Here is a 20018-nt window from a genome sequence, read left to right as displayed (position 1 = left end):
GATAACTGCAAAGTCTGGGAGCAGAACACACATTTGTGGTCTAATCAGTTTCTTGGATGTTTTCAAAACATGGAAGAGTTGGCTCAAGAGATTAACACGCCAAAATGGGGTAAATGAAGACTAAGATTGGTAAACATTTTATCAATGTATTTTGAAGTTTCATGTATTTTAAATTCTACACGTCCTAATTGCAAAACTAGAAAGCAATATTTATTGCTCTGGAAAATATGCCCATATTTCCTTCTTTTCTTTAAAAAGTATCTTCAAAGTCTCAAATACTGATATTGTAATAACGTTACATTTACAAAAAAAAAATTCTTTTAAATAAACAGAATAAAACTTTTGTTGCATGCTGGGAAATGAAAAAAAAAAAAAAAAACAACAAAAAAACAAACAAATAAAAAGAAAATAAAAAGAAAAAAACCCAACACCTCAATCCTAGTTTATTTGGGCTTTTTGAGAAAGCCTTGAGTCAAAGAACCTCTTCTGACTTATACTTTCTAACTTCAGAGCCTCTCCTGATACACACTTTCTGACCAGAAACTGTGAAATAATTTTTAATGCAGATGGAGTGATTCTGAAATTCAATGAAATAAAGTATCAGTTGAAGAAAAGCAATGAAAAGGAAAAGCAATAAATTCTCCAAAAGCCTACACTGAAAGAGATTACCCATGCAAGATGCTTAATTAACTTCTTTTATTAAGTAAATTTACTTAATAAAATAAACTGGTCACAGCTACTGCATGTCGTATTCCCACAGGCATGTTGAGTACTGTGGCATGGAACGAGCCCAGCCTGATGTAGGTTGCTGCATCAGGTGCTACTGCCTGTCCCTGGAGAGCAACACAGCCAAAATCCATTAAGATTGCTACAAGCCAGTCTTACAGTGATCAGTCTGCAGTGATCAGTAGCTCTAAGTACAAATATTTTTGGTGGTAATATTAGAAGTGTGCTAATTAAGGCTTCTTAGTGGTCACATCCATTGTCTATGGCTAACAAAAACAGTTTGGTTCAAATGGTTTCCTGGGCGTAGCTTTTTCTGTACATCAATTCTCCTGAGTATCAGCTCTCCAACCTCTTTAAGTAAAAGGCCTGCTGAGAACTGATTTTATCAGCTTGAAAAGCAATATATTTTCAGCCACAGATTGGTCAAATTAGTAACTATTATTTCTGAGTTATGTGTAAAACTAAAAATATTACAAATCTCGCATTATTTACCAGCATTAATAAAGCTATACTCATACCTTGTATTTTGGACACAGCTGTAGTTATGGGACAAACTCGGTTTGTGGAACAGATGTAGGAAAGAGGTGGCATATTCTGCAAGAATTACCTCCTTGCAAGGCAAGAATAGAATTCAATCCAGATTAAAGTCATGAACTACAGACCAGCGAGCCTCACACCTCTGTGCCTGGGTAGGTCATGGAACAGGTCCTTACAGAAGAGATGTTAAGGTACATGCAAGACAAGGAGGTGATCCAAGCAGCCAGCACTGGCTTCACTAAGGACAAATCCCACCTGACCAACCTGTTGGCTTTCCATCATGGAGTGGCTGCAACAGTCCATGAGGGAAGACTGACCAAAGTTATCTACCCATCCTTCTGTAAGGCCTTGCACACAGTTCCATGCAACACCCTTATCTCCCAACTGGGGAGCTGCCGATTTGAAGAGTGAACTATTTAGTGGATGAAGAAGTGGCTGGATGGACACAGCCAGAGAGGTGCAGTCCAGGTGGATGCTGGTGACAAGTGGTGCCCCTCAGGGCTCTATCTTGGGACTAAGGCTCTTTAACATCCTTATCAATGACATAGACAGTGAGATCGAGTGCACCCTCAGCAAGTTGCAGATGTCACAAAGCTGGGCAGTGCAGGTGACACAACGGAAGGATGGGATGCCATCCAGTGGACCTGGACAAGCTTGAGAAGTGGACCCACGAGAACCTCATAAAGTTCAACAAGTCCAAGTTCAAGTTGCTGCACCTGAATCAGGGCAATCCCAGACATGAGTATAGGCTGGAAAAAGAACTCACTGAGTGTAGCCCTGCAGAGAAGGATTTGGGGGTCTGGTGGGTGAGAGGCTGGTCATGAGCTGCCAATGGGTGCTCATAGCCCAGTGAGCCAACTGCATTCCAGGCTGCATCCAAAGCAATGTGGGCAGCAGGGAGAGGGAGGTGATTCTGCCCCTCTACTCCACTCTCATGAGAACCCACATGGAGGACTCAATCCAGATCTAGGGCCCTCAACACAAGAAAGACATGGATCCGTTGGAATGGGTCCAGAGGACGGCCACGAAGATGATCAGAGGCAGGAGAACCTCTCCTATGAAGACAGGCTGAGGGAGCTGGGGTTGTTCAGCCGGGAGAACAGAAGGCTCCAGTGAGACCTTACTGCAGCCTTCCAGTACTTAAAAATGGCTTATAAAAAAGAGGGCGAGTGACTTTTTACATGGGCAGATAGTGATAGGACAAGGGGGAATGGTTTTAAACTAAAAGGAGGGATTTAGATTAGAAGTTCGGAAAAAATTCTTTATTCATATGGTAGTGAGACACTGAAACAAGTTTTTCGGTGAAGTAGTGGATACCCCAACCCTGGAAGTGCTCAAGGCCAGGTCGGATGGGGCTCTGAGTAACCTGATCTAGTGGAAGGTTCCCTGCCCATGGCCAAGGGGGTGGAAATAAATGATAATTTTAAGGTCCCTTCCAACCCAAACCATTCTATGATTCTATCATTCTATGATCTCAAAGAGTTTTAGGCTGGCCAGACAGAAGGACTCCTCAAGTAGTCCCCAGTGTTGGATGAAAGTCCAAGAATACTCAGCTTTAGTTATTGCTTCTTCCTGACCAGAATAGTAACAGGAAATGGGAAACACACATCTCCACTGCAAGCCTTGGATGTAAGAACAGCTCCTCATAACATTGATATTATGATTATTTTTCCACTACTTGAACAATTCTGGATAGAAAATACAATGTTGTTGTAGAAATAGCAGATGACTCAGATGTTTGGGTTAAACTTCTAAATCACCTAGGCTTATATAAATTATCAGCATTTACTTTTGGCCCAGTTTATTTTTCTGATCTTTATTTGCATGATCACCTGAATGTATGAAGGACAAGGAGAGGACAGAATTAGAACTGCTGGCTGCCACACCTGAGAAAAGTTAATTGATTCTTCATTCTGCCTTAACTGCACCAACTATATCAATACTAATAAAAAGATGCATTTTTAAAATATCCTAAGCATAGGTGTGCAGATTTCAAGTTCTGCTGATATCAAAATCACCACATGATCAGAGAAAACTCTTCATGTTTTTCCTTTTAGTGAAATTACCCAGATTATTTATTTTTAAACTTTAAAATCTTACCATACTTATTAAAATATGTATTACAGTTTCTGGATTGAAAAAATAGATGCAAACTTACTCAGCCATCAGTGGAAACTATTTCCATCTAGCACCCAAATATGCAGGACAGGAATACAGTTGCAATTAAATCTCACTCACTATTCAATTAGGTAACTGAAAGAAACAGCCACAGTTTGTCTAACAGATGTACAGGTCTGGTCTTCATGAAGTTGGAAAGACTAACACTACCATTTCTACTAGCTCAAATTTGTGAAAATTAAAAATGACACCCAAATTTCATAATTGGACAAGGCTGAGAAACAGCATACTCAGAACTGTCATAATGAATCCAACTGTCACTCTCTTAACACCTCTCTCCATTTCTGTCATTATATAGCATTATAATCCTGATACTACAAACCATTTCTGACTAATATGTGTAACAGTCTAGCGTGAAACCTTTCAACAAGATTTCACAATTCACAGTAAAAATAGATGCATTGCATTTGTTTAGAGTTAGTTGCATAAAATATTATTAATTTTTGCTATTATTCATATTTTTAATAGAGTCACTGACTACTATACCATATTTTGGATAACAAAATGTTAGAAAGACAGAAAAAAGCTTTCCTCCAAATTCTCCATTTTAAGGCTGTTTTTCCACTTTGCCAAATTCTAACCAGGTCAATTGTAATTTTCCATGCTAAGTACCTTTCTGATACAGAATTAGATTTATGTGTGTTCATGTACGTTCACATGCAAGAAAGAAAAAGGGGAAAATACAGTTTTCCCTTATAAAAGGTAATATTATAATTTTGACAAAAATATACTGTAGCAGACCCATCATTTACATTAATAATATTTTTGGTTTGGTATGGAATTTGGCTAATAACTCCACGAACATTAGCCTCCTACAAACTTAACAATTTTTCAGTTAACACAGCTCAGTTCAGGTTTGCAAGTGAAGATTGTCAGCACTAGGGTGGCAAAGCAGAGAACTATGTTTCCAATGTTTTTTACCTTTGATATTCACCAGCTCATTTTCTGTGTTTTCTATAGATTTCTGGATGGTACTAATATAGCCTAACTATGAGAGCAGTAAATTAGCTGAGAAATTAAAGGAAAGACAACGATGACTTCTGCAGTCGAACTGGAATGGTAAATTATTACATAGAATTGAGGGTGTGGAAGGACATGGTGAGACCTTAGGCCAGTGACATATACAAAAATATGGTACTCAATGCAAAACCTGACTTTATTAGGAATTGATAAATAAAAGCATTTCATTCGACACCACTAATTTCAAAGCTACTGAGGACTTAAAACTGAAGTTATACTACAAACATACACCCTACTATAAAAATGTTCTTCATGTAACAAAGCTCTCAGGGTGTATAATGAAGTTTCTTTCCTATGTATTAGTTTCAGATAGGATTTACTACCATATAAATAAAAACTAGAAGAAAGTGAACTATTCTAATTAGATAATTTATTAATCCCTTTAGATTGTTGTTAAAAGATATTTTAGGAGTGCCTGCAAGGAAGTTCACTCGTAACATGCAAGTTTATTCAAGCTTAAAAAAAACTGGTAAATTTGCAATAAATAAAATATGAAATTATTTTGACATAAATATTAATACAGAAAAACAAATCATATAAGATAATAAAAATCTAACTTAATTCATACAAACAGTAGGGAAAAAAGTAGCTTTTTATTCTACTCAAATGTATCAGCCAAGGAAGAAATCAGGGAAGCACAGCCTCAGGGCTTATAAAGAACATTTTTTGTATGCAAGAAGAATACGTACACAAAACATCCACTTAGGTACTGTGAAACTTTTCTCAACTAAGTGATAACTTGTTTTAATAATAGAAACTTCTTGGAAGTTTGCTGGAAGTCAAATCTGCTTAAAAAAACAAAACAAAACCCCACAAAAAACAAAATCAAAAAAACAAACCAAACCCAAAAGACTGTCATTTTCCACCAGTTTCTCGAACTATCTAGATTTAAAAATCAGTAAATGAACCTTTTTCTACACCCATATCCTTCCTGTGCCAAGGAAGAGTGGCTGTCCTTGACAAGTAGCTTGTCTGAACTGCTGTTGATGTACATAACATTTATTAAATGGATTTTTTATTTGTTAAATCAGACATCTACTTTTATTTGAGAATTACCTTTACTTAACCTTTTTCCAGTTTTATCCAACATTATTTCACATCATCCAGACAAAACCAAAAGGTGTATCAGCAGTTATCAACTGCTGAATTACTACTGAATTACCTACGTATACAGGGGCAAGGAGATCTCATAGATGTAATGTGACATCAGAGAGATCAAGGGTGAATATTCAACTGTAGGCCCTTTAGGTACACTGAGACTTATGTCTAGTAATGTTGTCCATGGTCATAAAAACTGAATCAGTGAGGACACAGTGTTCCCTGCTGAAAGGGTCTAAGGCACACTGAAATATCCAGTGCGAGAGCACGGAACGAGGTGACAAAAACAGAGGACTGAGAATATTTCTGAAGGGCCAAACAGATACAGAGTTAACAAATGTGTGCTGCATGCAAGAAAAGATCAAGTGAGCATAGCAGGTTTGTACATTAAGAATGAGGTCGCAACTCTGCTCGTAAAACCACAGCATGGATAAAACAGAGACAATTTATATAATGCCCCTAAAGGGATGATTATAAAGAGGTGGTTCTGGAGGGAAATTGAGACAGTTTTACATCTCATCACGACTGAAAATAAGCACATAGAAATCTGTGTATTGTAAGTAGAAACACAAAATTAATCAAAATTCATGTTCTGGAAGACTAATTTTCCAAGACGGGAAAAAAAGAAGAAGCAAAAAAGAGAGGAAGAGAGGAGAAAAAGAATTAAGAGTGATAATCCATATATTTATCAATTTTGAAACCAACAAATTCCTTTGCTTCTTTGTTAGACTGTCTTTGGTGAAAAGCAGTCTTAGGCTGGAAAATAGTATTGGGTGGAGCCATAGCAAGTTGGTTCAGAAAAAAAGGAAGAATAGTTTGGATGTCAAAAAAATAGAAACAAATAAAATATATTTTAAAAATTGCTATAGGAAAGATAAGAATTGTTGGAAGAGAAGCTAGTAAAAGTTTGGAAATTATATTGAAACAAATATCAGTAATCACTCATTTGGAAAATTACCAGGAAGAGTTCAATAAATCCTTTACCTTTTTTCTGTACAAGACTGATCAAACAAAAATTGAAGCATCTGTGTACTGGAATGGATATGTCCACACTGATGTGGAAGTAAAATTTAGAAAAGAAGCATCAGTGTAATGGGACTGGATGAGCTCCAGCTCAGATTGCAAAGGAACTAATATGTGACATTATAAACACATAAACCAGGTTTGCTCATGATGTAAACTAATCTGGTCTAGAGGTCTCTAGCATGACTAGAGGAGAGAAAAGATAGTAAACTGTATTTAACAAAGGACATGTTAAGAAACTGAGAACCACATAGTCTCACTTCAATAATATGTCATCTTCAGGGGAAAACAGATAGATTAGGAGTAAATTTATAATTTAAAAGGGTGAAATATTCCAAACCAATACTTCACCCTAAAACCAAAAAAACCTTGTGTCACTGTGACTTCAATAAATCTATTCAGTAATGTTGTAAAAAAATCACATCTTTAATAAATACATGGAACCAATTCTAAGATATCCCATACTCAAAGCAGATCTTTTTTGGTTATATGCTTCTTGTTCCAAAATCAGCAGATTTTAAGCAGATAAAACCAGAATTATTTGGCACTAAAATTTTTCTCTTAAATTGTACTTATGTTAAAAAAATTGACCCTTGAGCCTGATGTCCTGGTGGCTAGGCTGTACTGTCACTATGTTGCATAATGGATTGGGTACCCAACAGTAAGGCAGGAAATCTTTAAAAGGCTGAACCACTGGTAGAAAGGGAACGTGAATCAACGGAAAAGAAATGAAAGACAGACAAAAAAAAACAATTTGAAGTTTACCAAGATTTTAAAACAAAGTCACAGATAATTTCTCTATCATTAAAAAGGAAGGGTATATTTAGAAATAACAGCTAGCTCTAAACCACTCCTACTGTTGTAAAAATAGAATAACTCTTTCCACTGGTTGCCCTATTTCTGGATTTTTCTTTTTTTTAAACCAAACTCAATTGTTCTGTATTGCTGTGACCTCAAAGGCCAGACTTCAGTCAGATCAGGCATCCCTGTGTGATTACTCGAGCCCTCCTCAAGTCTCATGCAATTAAAAGCATCAATACTGACACACATTAATGACAAAAAGTTAATGCAAGGGCTAATTGAGACCATCTCCCTCACAGGCCATTTCACAACATTAATAGCACGGAAAGCGGCCGTTAATATGTAATTAAATTTCCAGGATGCATGGGCTATCAAAACCAGGTAGCTGGAACCCTTCTTCACACTTTTTAACCTCTCATTACCTCTCAAGCCCAAAATAGCCACTGTGCCTGACAATACTGCATTAATACCTTCCCCTACAAAAGCAAACTGGCATGGCACCAAGCACCAGTTCTGCAGCAACAAAAGCCAGCTCAGTGGAGCAAGCTGCATTTTCTGAGCTTTACCATCAGGGAGATACCAAACAACAGATTATTAACCAGTTTTTCTGGGGTACAGGTATGTAAATGTGTTGCTAACAGCAGATATAAGTCGCTCAGAATTTCAAGGCTCTGAATAATTCATTCAAAAATATACCTGTATTCCTCTCATTGAAATTAACTGATTTCATTAAGAAAAAAATTACAATTTTAATTCCTTCTGAATATTTTCCCATGCTGCATCAATTGAAAAAGATTAAAGTGGGAATTGCTAGTCTGGGGTCGAAGGAAGTGCTTCCACAATGTCTTAGGGAGAACACTAAGATTTTGAGAGACAGGTCTTTGTATCACTGTTACATAAAAAGCAAATCAGAGGTACATTTTCCCACTTTGGGCACACAGCTTGAGCTACCCCAAGTTTCTGGAACAGTTACCACCACCCAAATATTGGTCTGAGTATACCTCAGTATGAGTACACTTGCCACAGGGCACTTTTAATGGCTTTGAATAAACAGCAGACAATCACTCATGCCAGCCTCTGATTAAAGCCAAAGTGTACTGTTGAGAAAAAGCATCCAATTTATCTCTGAAGCCACATAAAAACCCCTCATCGAACTACCGATTCCCCCAACAGCTGCAAACTACTTGGGCTTTTGGGGTTATTTCAAATTCAAAATTTATTTGGCGCCTATGGCAATCTAAAAAGGAAGACTTTTTAATATTCTGGAATAACAATTGGTACAGCAGACTTCCCAACCCCTCTGACTGAGAGATGGCCCCTTTGTCATTCAATTTAAGGTATAAATTTGAAGTTGGTTTCCAGGAAGAGTCTTAACCACAAAGACTTGCTGGATCTGAATCTATCATCCGAGGTGAATTTTCATTCAGCTGGATGAACTACTTCAACTATTTCCAAAATGGACACATTTCTGGTGCCAAAAGAGGAGGAAAGAAGTGCTAGCCTAGCATTGGAATGGACTGCTAATTTTCCAGTGTAAATAATATTTTGTTAAAAATTTTTCAGCCTTATAGTTTTGCATCTTTCTCAATTCCAGGTAAATGTTGAGAGTTTTGGTTTTATAATCATATTAATTAGACTGCCAAATTCTTCTAAAAGCAACAAGGCCCTAAACATTTTTTGTCCCGGTTTAAGGGAAACAGAAAAAATAAAATTAAGGCCCAAGTCCTTAAACAACAGCTGAACCAAGGGGATTTTTTCTCGGCAATTCTTCAGACACCAAAATACTGCTTCACAATGGAAACTGCAACTGAATTAAGCTACAGTATTAAAAACCTGTTATAAAATCTGCTTTTCAAGGGCTCAGCATCCATGTAAAATCAGGTAGTGCACGTTATATGTCAAGGCTATTGCCTTAGAAACCTGACATCATCTTGATGCTCAAGGATATTGATTCACTACTAACAGCACTACAGAACTAAGCTCACTTGAATACTCTGTAGGAAGGACCATACATCTGTTTTCTAAAGTATCCTCTCATGTGAGAACACAGTGAGAGGCAAATGCTTTCAAAGATGGGTTGCCCACCTCATCAAATGATCTGTGGGCAGACACAACTGCTTAAAAAGCCGCTGCAGAAAAAGAAAGGAATTAATCAGCTCCCCTTCTCAATAATTTGGACAGAGACAGTCAATGTATTTTGTCCGGACTATTTTGGTGAAGCATTGCATTAGGCATCAGGGAAAAAACCAACCCCAAACTTCCTAACAACAAAAATACTGAACTACTGCAATAGGAAAACAGAGGCAACTGAGAAATCTATACCACTGGAGCATTCAGAGAGTGCAGGCAAAACCAAAACAGACATAGGTCGAGCTGCACTGTGGTATAGGAATGAAATGGATCCAAATGCAGTGCCTTTTTTCTAAACTGTGATTTTTAAAAATTTACACCTTTTCACAAAATGGAGTTGGGATGAAAAATAACTTTTCCATCAGCTTCAGCAACCATGAAATATTTTCCCTAGTTAATATAACAGCTTATTTATCCACAGACAAAAAGTATTTTCTTTTTTTTTTTCACATGGTCTTGTGTTCTCCATGCCATTCCTCATAATAAAAAGTAAACAGACACACAGATATCTACACACAGCTAATGGCAGCTGTGTGCAGCCAAAGTACTCTTTTCAGCCAAAGTACTCATTCATACAATTTATTTAACTGATTTTAAAAGCAGAGGTTTTCATACTTATAGACATATGGACATAATAACAGCCATTCAAAAAACCCCACAGTAAGTTCAAATTCTTGAATGTAAATACTTTTCTGACATAAAATGTAATATTTTGGGGTGAAAACTGAGTATTGACAAAAAGTACAACTTTTGTAATGGTTTTGCTCTCTGGAACTGTACTTTGTAAGTCAATGATTTCTGAATGTAGCATATCATCACTGGAGTCACTTTGCCCTTAACAATCAAGGTTAAAGTTTCTCTCAAGTCTATATTATTTTCCACAACTCAAACTCCATTACTTTAATATCAAAATAGTGCTTGTTAGAGAAGATATAGCAAGTCTAATGCTTGGAATTTGTTACTGGAGTTTAAAATAACAAAATTTTCAGCACCTAGACTGAAATGCAAAATGTTAAGTGTAACCAGCTTGAGTCTTACCACCAACTAAACACCAAAGCGTATGCCTTTGCAGAAAAAGGAAGAAGAATAATAAAAAACTGCTTTGATCTCTCTTTATTTGCAAACAAAGACAGAAAGGTGTGAAGGGATGAAATTGAGAAGCAATAAGGACTTGGATATGGAAGAGTAAGAAATAAGCACATGGGTTATATTGCTTCAGAACTCAGGAAAACCACTGCTTTTCAGAGACTTTGGTAATTTCTTGGAAGGTGCCCAGACACTCAAGAGATAAAACTTAACAGTCCAAGATGATTCTGCAATGAAGTGATTTTGTTGCATTCAACAATAAGTCAAGGAAAAGGACCAGTTCTGACCTCATTCTATTTGCATATTCAGTGACAATTTTGCACATAGAAAAGAAAGAAAATCACAGCAACCATATTCTGAGTAAAAATACATTCTTTTTTCTGGATGCCCTCCTGTGTTCTTGTGTTTCCCTGAATTGGTTTTGAATACTACAATGATACAGATGTCACAGCTTCCTCAGGCAGCCTGGGCTTTATGGCAGCTACAGACCAATGCACTGGCATTACAAGTTTTTGTGTGCAACATTTCCAGCTTCTGACTTACGATTTAATTTGATTCTTGACCTGCTCATTATCTTTGCAGCAAAGACTTCCAATTATTTTGGCAACTGGTAACCTAAGCACTATTCTGGCATACCTAAATCCTCACTATCAGCTCCCAATATCGGGTTGTCAAACAACCTCTCCATAAAATAACATTCCTGTCATCGGCTAGTGCTTTTGCAAAAAAACCTTACAGGTAACTAAATAAATAGACATCTGAGAGAGTTCTCCTCATGCAGCTTTTGTAATAGGAAGCTGCACAAGTGTACTTGGAATTGGAATTTACTCCGTATTTCTACTCTGACAAAGACATTTATTGACAATACAATGACAATGCAAAAACAATAGCAGCAATGCTCCCAGCCAAAATGGGGACAAACTGGGTCTACCTTAACCTCTCTCATTGGGTCAAATTTCAATGGAGAATGGAATTTGCAAAGAACTAATGAAGTATCCCTCTAGGACAAGGCTATAGAAGGAAAATAAGATTTCAAGTGAGTCCTTCCTATTTTTAAAACATTTTCATGTTCACTTTCATGTTAATACTAATGTCTTGATAACAGGAACATGAGTTGGCGATATAGTGACATTTCTATCAGTGTGCAAGGTAAAATGAACTGTACTAAAGAACAAGCTACCAAGTCCATGGTTCTCTGAACATTCATGAATGCCAGTTACAGTCACTTTAATTGCTCTGTGCACTCCCAGCCCACTGTGGAGGATGCCCAGCCTCAGCTGCTGTTGCCTGTCACTTCAGAAAAATCTGTTTAATAATTTTGTTATATCCTCTGTCATTGATACCTGTCCCTACATTGCCTTTCTCCATTGAGTCTTCCCAATGGCACAGGATCTTAAGGGACTCCACTACCACACAGAGTACCTGAAGAATATTCCTTGTTACAACAGATGTCCTCCATGGCACAAAGTCTTTTTTTTTCTCCCACCCAACCATTTTCCAGCTGAGGTCTGTTACACAGCTAACCCTGAATTCACCTACAATTCTGGTTGACTTCTAAGAGATATGAATGAACCCTGGATAGACAGTTTACACACAGTTGATTATCCATGATGCACTTCTCCACGGTCACTACCCAGTGGTACCAAAGATCTACTTTCACTGATGAATTCAGGTCCACAGGGAGCTCAGATTAAACACTCTTGTGGATAGTCTTCATGCTGCTCACTTACAGGTTGAAGGAGAGAGCTCTTTGTACTCTACAGCAGTGCATGACTCGCTGGTATATGCTATTCATGCCATCATGCAGTGTTAGATGTGGAAATTAATGGGGGGTGTTGGGAGGAAGGTTGCCATGTTGGTTCATATTTTCAGGTAAAAAACCCCAAACACCTAAGTATGATTTTACCTGCAATCAGCCTAAGGAATCATTTCCTAAGCTCTTGGATATGGGCTGCTCTTCTGCTTCATTATGAATTACAAGGCTGGTAAATCCCTTGTACCTTAGGCAAAGTCAGAATTATATATATAATTAAATCAAACATTAAAAAATACTGAAGAGCTCATATCTCATTCTCACAGGACCATCCTTATTCAATAAGACTGGAATAAAAGAAATCATGGTTTTGTACTCTGCAGAGGGAAACACAGACAGAACACCTAATGGATAATTAACTAGTGCAATCATTTAGAGGGGACATGAAACTATCCTACATTCAGTTTTCTATCAAGAATGCATTTTAGCTCTTCCACCTTTCTCCTGTTATTTCTTAATTCTTTTTCTTGTTTTCTTTGGGAATTAAGTGTCAGTTAATCAGGATTAAGACCATCCACTCACATTCACACTGCAGAAATACAAAATATGAAACACTACTCCCCTTTTTAGATACAGATAAATTTGACAAATATTCAGAGCATCTGAACACAGTTTGCCACAGAGGTAATATTACAAATAATTTTTAATAAAAGGCATTCAAAAAGCCCACAAAAGCCTTCCAGATTCAATAAACTAGTTAGCAAACAGTGGGAACCTAAATACTTCTCCCACTTCTGCTACACTAAAGTATTTACAGCCATCACCAATTTCTGTGAAGGTGTCCTGTATTAGTTTCCAAAAAAATATTTGTACAAACAAACATATGCATACAAGGGGTGTGAGTGTAATGAAATTAAAAACATGCTTTGGAGACTTAAGGTGATTAGAAACGAGCAGTGCTTGTCCAGAGAAATCCCTGCCATTTAGTGCAATGTTACCCACTCCAATAGCTTGCTATTGCCTCTTGAGAATTATTTTGGCAATACCCAGGAAGAGTTCTGTCTAGCACTGATTTCTGATCTGCAACATGTCTAAGATGATAAACCAAAGACTCAGAAATTATCCCGACCTTATTCTGTTAGAAGTAACCACGAAATGTGTCCCTCCCCAATTTATCTTGTGTACAGTTTTGTGGCTCCCAACGTATTTTTTTTATTTTTTTGCCATCTGATGCCAAAATTACTGCCCTTGCCCTTGGTTTCCCACTCTCAGATAAACAGCCTATAAAATTGCTGCAAGAAACCGAGTGCTGCTTCTCACACAGCCACAGACAGACTTCCTTTACTGAACACATTCCGCATACAGCATTCGTGCCAGGCTCCAAAAGAGGGAGATGATAATGTAATTGCCGAAATGCCCAGAAGTTCCTCCGAGCACAGACTGAAAAGAGGACAGGAGCAGGGAGGCTCTAAAATCGGAGAGTGCATCACATATTAAAAAGTAACTTTTCGGCAGCGCACTGCGAGGCTGAGCACCAGGCAGAGAAGGGGAGCACGCAGCCACATGGTATATTCCTGCCTCTGCCTCTCTCCTCTCTCTCTTTTGGTCCTTCTCTCCGGCTTTCTCTCCCCGGTGCTGCCTTCCCCTCTCCCCCTGCCGCAGGCTGCAGAATGGGACACGCTTGTTCCCCAGCCAGCCGGCAGCTGTCACACAGCGGAGGCAGCCAGCAGCCGGTGCGAAGAGTGAGCCTACTCTGTCATTTAGGATGACTCACTGGAATCTGGCATTAATTTCTCTTTTTCTGATAGTGGACGGAGAACAACCAAAAAGCTACACTGGACTAGACCAAGGTAAGAGATTTAAAAGTCTTTTTTACCCTAATGCCACCCGACGCTCTGAGGGTGCCAAGCTGTGTACAAAAGCTGGCACTGTAACTAATTCGGTGGGTGTCTGAACACCTGGCATTACATGCCATCAGTGTGTCCTTCCGGTGTTAACCCTGTGTGTACCACCCAGCTGCACCCGGGGGGAGAGACAGCAGGTCAAAATACAACCCAGTGACTGCATTTTGTCCCCTTAATGCAACTTTTACTGCTGTACTACCACCTGCTCCTGTGGATACAAGAAGCTTCTCAATATTGCTAAATGATCAGCCTTTTGTGTTCTGCTGCTGGGAATGTAGCGTACCAGGCGTCTGTCATGGACTCCATGTGGATTCATTCCCACAGCAGTTGTTTCATCACTTTAATGAGTTGGAATTCCACAGTGCACAGAAACGCTTCCCTGTCATTTCCCCTCTCTCCGAGGGGTTCTCACAGGATCATATAGATACGATCCATTTTCAGGCTTTTCAAAAGTAGTGCTCACTGAAACCACCAGAACAAGTCTGCTGAAGCACAGGCAGTGCTGCACTACATATTCTGTCTGCATTCCTCTCTATTTTTTCTGCTGTGAATCAAAAATTCAGCGTTGCAGGAGGGTTTTTGCAAGGACAGTTAATGTCTCTGGCATAGCAATTTAAAGTAAAGGGAGAAGCTGCTTCTCCCCATTCTGAAATCCTGGCAAAATGCTCTTCTTCCATTTTCTGAGGAGGTACAGTATTTCTAGCAGAGTTATCTAAGCAGGTTTCTGCTGGGGCGGGTTGATGGTTTTTAGTTGTGATTTTAATGAAAAGCTTTCACTGAATGTCTACAGCTTCATTTCTGTCAATCCAATGCTTTTTACCAAATGGCTTACTTCAGAGGGTGACACCTTTAAAATTAACCCAGCAGCATGCTTTTCTAAATCTATAAACAGAATAACAGACTAGCTAGGGTACATTGCAGAATCTCACAGTCTTACCTTCGGATCTTTAATGGTGTAACTGCAGTGGAAGACATTTGGTTTGGTTTACATGTTCTCTGTACCGTGGAAAGTGTCACAATTGTAACTGAATTTACCTGTGTTTCTTATACATAATATGGTATTTTTCTGCAATACCTTACACATTCTATTTGTTCAGATCTGCTGTGTACTGGCAATAGGCTTATTAAGAGTTGACTTTTAAACCCACAAAAAACTGCCCTGACATTATTGCCATGAAAAGGAATCTCTGCTCAAAGAAGATGACAGGTCCCACGTTGATCACATCTACAGACATGAACAAACAGGTATCAGCAGTTGACACCAAACACCATTGAGCTTCCAGGTAGTCATCAAGACCACAGTCTCTTGACCCAGTATGAATATTTTTGGAATGAACTCCAACATGGCACCAGTAAACACTCCCCTTAGTTACTGCTCATCTATACAATCTTTAAAATAGATTAGGGGAAAAAAAATTCTTATTTCAGAAAACTTACAGGACTTAGGTACAGAGCTTCAGGAAGAGGTAGGACAACAGCTTGATGTGTCAGCATGGACTCTACATCATTTTCCATCAGAACATGGTACGTTTTTCCACTTGTAAAGGTGGAAAGCATTTACAACCATTATGCTTTATTTTTAACCATTTGGACAACTGCAGAGACTTTAGTACATTTTTTTTATAATCTACGTTTTTTCCTTAGCATTTAGATATGATACCTGACTGTGAAGTTATCAGATTATTTCCAGGGAAAGTAATTCTAAAGTACAATTTAGACAACAGGTCATTGTCATTCTGTCTTTAAGCAGTTGATAATAGTCATGTTACTTACTTTTAAATTAGTAGCTATTTACTGTTTGCAAGCCCTTAGTCACTTGCTACTGTAGCACACGTCATAGTCTCTGGGGGTCTGGGGTCTAAACAGCTATTTTTGAGCCTGTCTGGCTAATGTCTAGAATAGAAAATTAACCTGTTCACAAGTTGGGTTTTTCTGTGCTATTTTCCTTTCTTTTGAGACATAAGTATATTATCAGTTTTCATGTGTATGTGTCTCCTTTCAGGTGGAATCTCAGTCCATTTAAATGCAGACAATTTACTGTGATAACAGTTTATTGTAGCTTAGCAACAAGAGCTAAAAAAATCAAGTTACATCCATCACACATGCAAACCTTGTATTGTGCTGCCCTGTATTCAGCAAATTAAACCCTTGAGATAAATGACATTCTAGACCAGCCAGTTTAATATCATTAGCTGGGCTGACCGGTTGTTCTAATTACAGAAGTCAAAGACTGCAGGAAGCAGCTGCAAAGTCAGCACATGTGCAAGGGGCTGTTTGTAAAGCACAAACACATGCTTTAATTTGAGGCTTCTTTCTTGTAACATGAATGATTAAGGAAATGTATGGCATTTAATATCACCGATAGAAAAATGGCCAGGCTATGGTCCAGGTGGTAAGACTTATATGAGTTGCATGGGGTTATCACTGGTCTTTCTGTGAAGTTTAATTTCTGGTGTAATGTTTTCACCAAAATAAACAAACAAGCACTTCCAATGCTATTTCACTGTGATCGGGGGCTCTTGGGGCATTAATTTACCAGTAAGCTCGGAGAACAGCAAGAGGAAAATTAGTGGACTGCAAAGAGCAGCTAGCACCTACTGCTACCTACTGTCCTACCTCCAAATTTTACTCCAAGTGGAGAATCCACTATCCACGTGAAATGTTCAAGGGGCAATAAGACGCATAGCTGCTATACTGGAATTGGTATGAAACACCCCTAAGACACAGGTGCTCAACTCTGGAGCTCTGATTGTGCCTAAAAAGATTAAACCAGCCACAAACCAGCTAAGTGGAGCCAGGTAGCTGCTTTGATGGGTGGCCAGGAATCCCCTCAGCTCTGAGTTTCACATCCCTCTTCGTGTTTCACCTCCACAAACTGAAGGCAGGAGAGGCAGAAGTTTTGCTGTGGTTAGTTAAGTGGATTTAGTCTTATAACTGATTTTATTCAGAAAAGACAAATGTTCAGCCAAGCCCTTCAGCTCAAAAAATCAGCTTAAATAGAAGCTGCTTCACTTCAGTTCTCCACTATTTCTCTATATTTCATTGGAATGTAAAATCTCATCCAAAGATGAAGAGCTCTAAACAAATCAACAAGGTTTACACATCAGGAACATACCAGTTTTTGATAACAACTTCTACAAAGGTATAAAATTCATCCCAACTACTCAATAAACCATATTCTGCATATGGGCTTGCAAAACCAGATAAAGTTTCATTCTCCATTGCAACAAGCACAGTTAGCCACTTTCGTAGTTCACTATTAATGTCACTGTAACTCAAGCAGGTGTAGATCTATTCATTGCACCCTGAACAGAGTCAAGATGCCCTCCTTCCCACTGCACAGTACTTTGTTATAAGGTAAGCAAGCTGTACCTACAAGTAACAGTTTGAAGAGTTCTATTAATCATCATTAATATGGTACTTCAAATTGAACTTTACATAGGCCATAGGCCCTATTTTTAGAACTGAGGACATTTTCACAGTTGCTATATTGCTTTCCAGAAACTTCTTGTGACATAGTCTGATCAGTTAAGATCAAATCTAATCTTAGTCTAAGACTGAGGATGTTCATAAGGACGAAAGTAAGGCATGTACATGATGCAAAACAGGCGTCCAACCCTCATGATTAGGCATTACCTTTTGAGGAGAGCATTTTTCTTTCATCAGAATAAAGAAATCTTAGAATCATGGAATCAGAATATGCTGAGTTGGAAGAGACCCATAAAGATCATCGAGTCCAACTCCTGGTCCTGCACAGGACAGCCCAGAAATCACACCATGTGCCTGAGAGCGTTGTCTAAATGCTTCTTGAACTCTGCCAGGCTTGGTGCTGTGCCACTGCCCTGGGGAGCCTGTTCCAGTGTCCAACCACCATCTGGGTGAAAAAATTTCCCTGATATCTTTCAAACACCCTGTAATTTAGGGATGGATGTATTTGTTGGAGAAGTGTTACTGCTTTCTTTGTCTTCAATTTTTGCCTTGCTCAACTTTACCACACTCCTGTAGTATTTTCAGTCCAATAGAATTTGAACCTTCAACCACCTACTCCAGTGAAGAGTACATCCAGCTGAACCATAAAGGATTAATATAATAAGTGTGTAGTGTACCTCAGGATATATGTGTGAAAATAGTATAACCTAATTAAATAAATACAAGCTATTATGCCCAATTCCAATCACAACTGAGTTTTAACAGACTTTTCTTTACAATAAACCCAGGAATTTTAAGTTTCTATTTAATTATTTTTGTTAGGACTAATATATTTTCCATGAAAATCTGTATTATTTCTGTATTTGTTTAATCCAAACATTGCTCTGTATTTTCTCTGAAGTAAAACACAGACGATGCAGTTTCCAAAGCACCATTTTAGTTCTTTCTTGCTCAAACAAAATAAAAACAATACTGTCTTCACCACAAAGCAGCTTTTCCCATACTTTTGAGCTTTGTCATATAATTTGGATTTGGGAAAACTGATGTCTTTCAACAACTAAAACAACAGGAAAACACATTTTTCTTATTCATTTCATTAACATGCGAAAAGTCTTTTCACTCAACATCAGCTTGCTTGTTTATTTTCCTTTGACTGTAATTTAAACTTCCAAAATTATGAAGCAACTAAGTATGCTAGACATGTATTCTCTCTAGGTTTTGAGGCAATTTCATGACTGAGTTGTTGGCTAGTTTAGGAATGCTGTGTTAAAGACAATCTGTGTGCATAAACGAACAATTGTTCAAAGGGAAACACCTCTGAGAGCAAAGAGTACATTCTCTAGAGCACTTCCACTGTGACACATCTGAAATGGATGTTAGATATAATCTGTATTTTTGATTATATTCAGCAAGGTCTATGCAGCTTTTCCTTCCTATTTCTCTTCGTGTCTTTCCCAACCTTTTGTGTTAGTGGTGTGTGTTTGAGAAAAATGTTCTTATTCCTAAGGGCACCAGCAACGCTGGGCAACATTTAGCAAAGTGTGTATCATCCAAGTGATTTGTAGGTTACCCAGAGGACAATACCATGATCCATACGGTGAAACAACTAGAGTAAAAGCCACCCATGAGCAAGTTTTACTAACAAAATTATTGAGATTTGTGATTTATAAAGGAAGCCCAGAGCTACCCAGTACTTGAAACCATATAGCAAATTATGAATTTGCATGCTGCAGAGATACTGGAGTTTTATGGGACAAGATTAATGCATCAAGATGTACAAGAGCACCAAGTGTGTGGTAACAGAAAATGAGATCTGTAACTCTCTGTTAAAGACTTCTTTCCATCTTTCACAACAAAAAGACTCCAGTTTTTCTCTACGTCCTAAACATTACAAGTTCTGTCGTGTAATTTAAAAAGATAAAACACTCAAAAATCATATAAAACTGTGTGTTGTGTTTACATACATGTACATGTATGACACCATAAAAGTCCCAGATGCTAAAGAAGCAAAAACACACCCTCGAAACAGAAACACAACCATAGCTTCACAAATCACATCTGATCATCTTTGAGGTAAGGTTCTAGAAGAAATAATAAATTTAAATAGGCATCTTCACATGAATAGAAAAGAACATGGAAGCTTTGAGCAGACTTGCCTTTTCTCAGTTTCTAAACATCTACAAGTTCTGCTTTGCTTACAACTACATGCTCACAATTTTACAACCACTACTATACCGTGTCTAATATACTGAATATAGAGTAAACAAGACATTATCCCATAAACCCCAGGACACAGCTGAGGTCATGAAACACACAGGACCCTGCCATGCCAG

The 20018-nt window shown here is 38.1% G+C and overlaps 1 protein-coding gene and 2 long non-coding RNA genes across 4 annotated transcripts in view; 2 read left to right on the top strand and 1 right to left on the bottom strand.

The window, feature by feature from the left end:
- Positions 1–509: 509 nt before the first annotated feature.
- LOC116790538 lies at positions 510–1790 on the bottom strand. The gene is made up of 3 exons (XR_004358393.1): positions 1528–1790; positions 1245–1336; positions 510–577 (listed from the first exon to the last, which is right to left on the bottom strand). It is a non-coding gene; the product is annotated as an uncharacterized LOC116790538 (long non-coding RNA).
- Positions 1791–2763: 973 nt separating this feature from the next.
- LOC116789980 lies at positions 2764–6660 on the top strand. The gene is made up of 3 exons (XR_004358214.1): positions 2764–2892; positions 4402–4500; positions 6560–6660. It is a non-coding gene; the product is annotated as an uncharacterized LOC116789980 (long non-coding RNA).
- Positions 6661–13699: 7039 nt separating this feature from the next.
- The window catches only part of RASGEF1A (RasGEF domain family member 1A), a 158917-nt gene continuing 152598 nt past the window's right edge, over positions 13700–20018 (top strand). Inside the window, exon 1 of one of the 2 annotated variants that reach the window (XM_032695035.1) lies at positions 13700–14202. The gene's annotated coding sequence lies outside the window, so the exon portion shown is untranslated. The remainder of the gene's footprint in view (positions 14203–20018) is intronic. The other variant, XM_032695038.1, reaches the window with a different exon arrangement.

This window comes from Chiroxiphia lanceolata, chromosome 8 (assembly GCF_009829145.1).
Source record: "Chiroxiphia lanceolata isolate bChiLan1 chromosome 8, bChiLan1.pri, whole genome shotgun sequence".
Lineage (NCBI taxonomy): Eukaryota > Metazoa > Chordata > Aves > Passeriformes > Pipridae > Chiroxiphia > Chiroxiphia lanceolata.
Note: the sequence above shows the minus strand (reverse complement) of the source record. Positions and strands in the feature narration are given on the sequence as shown.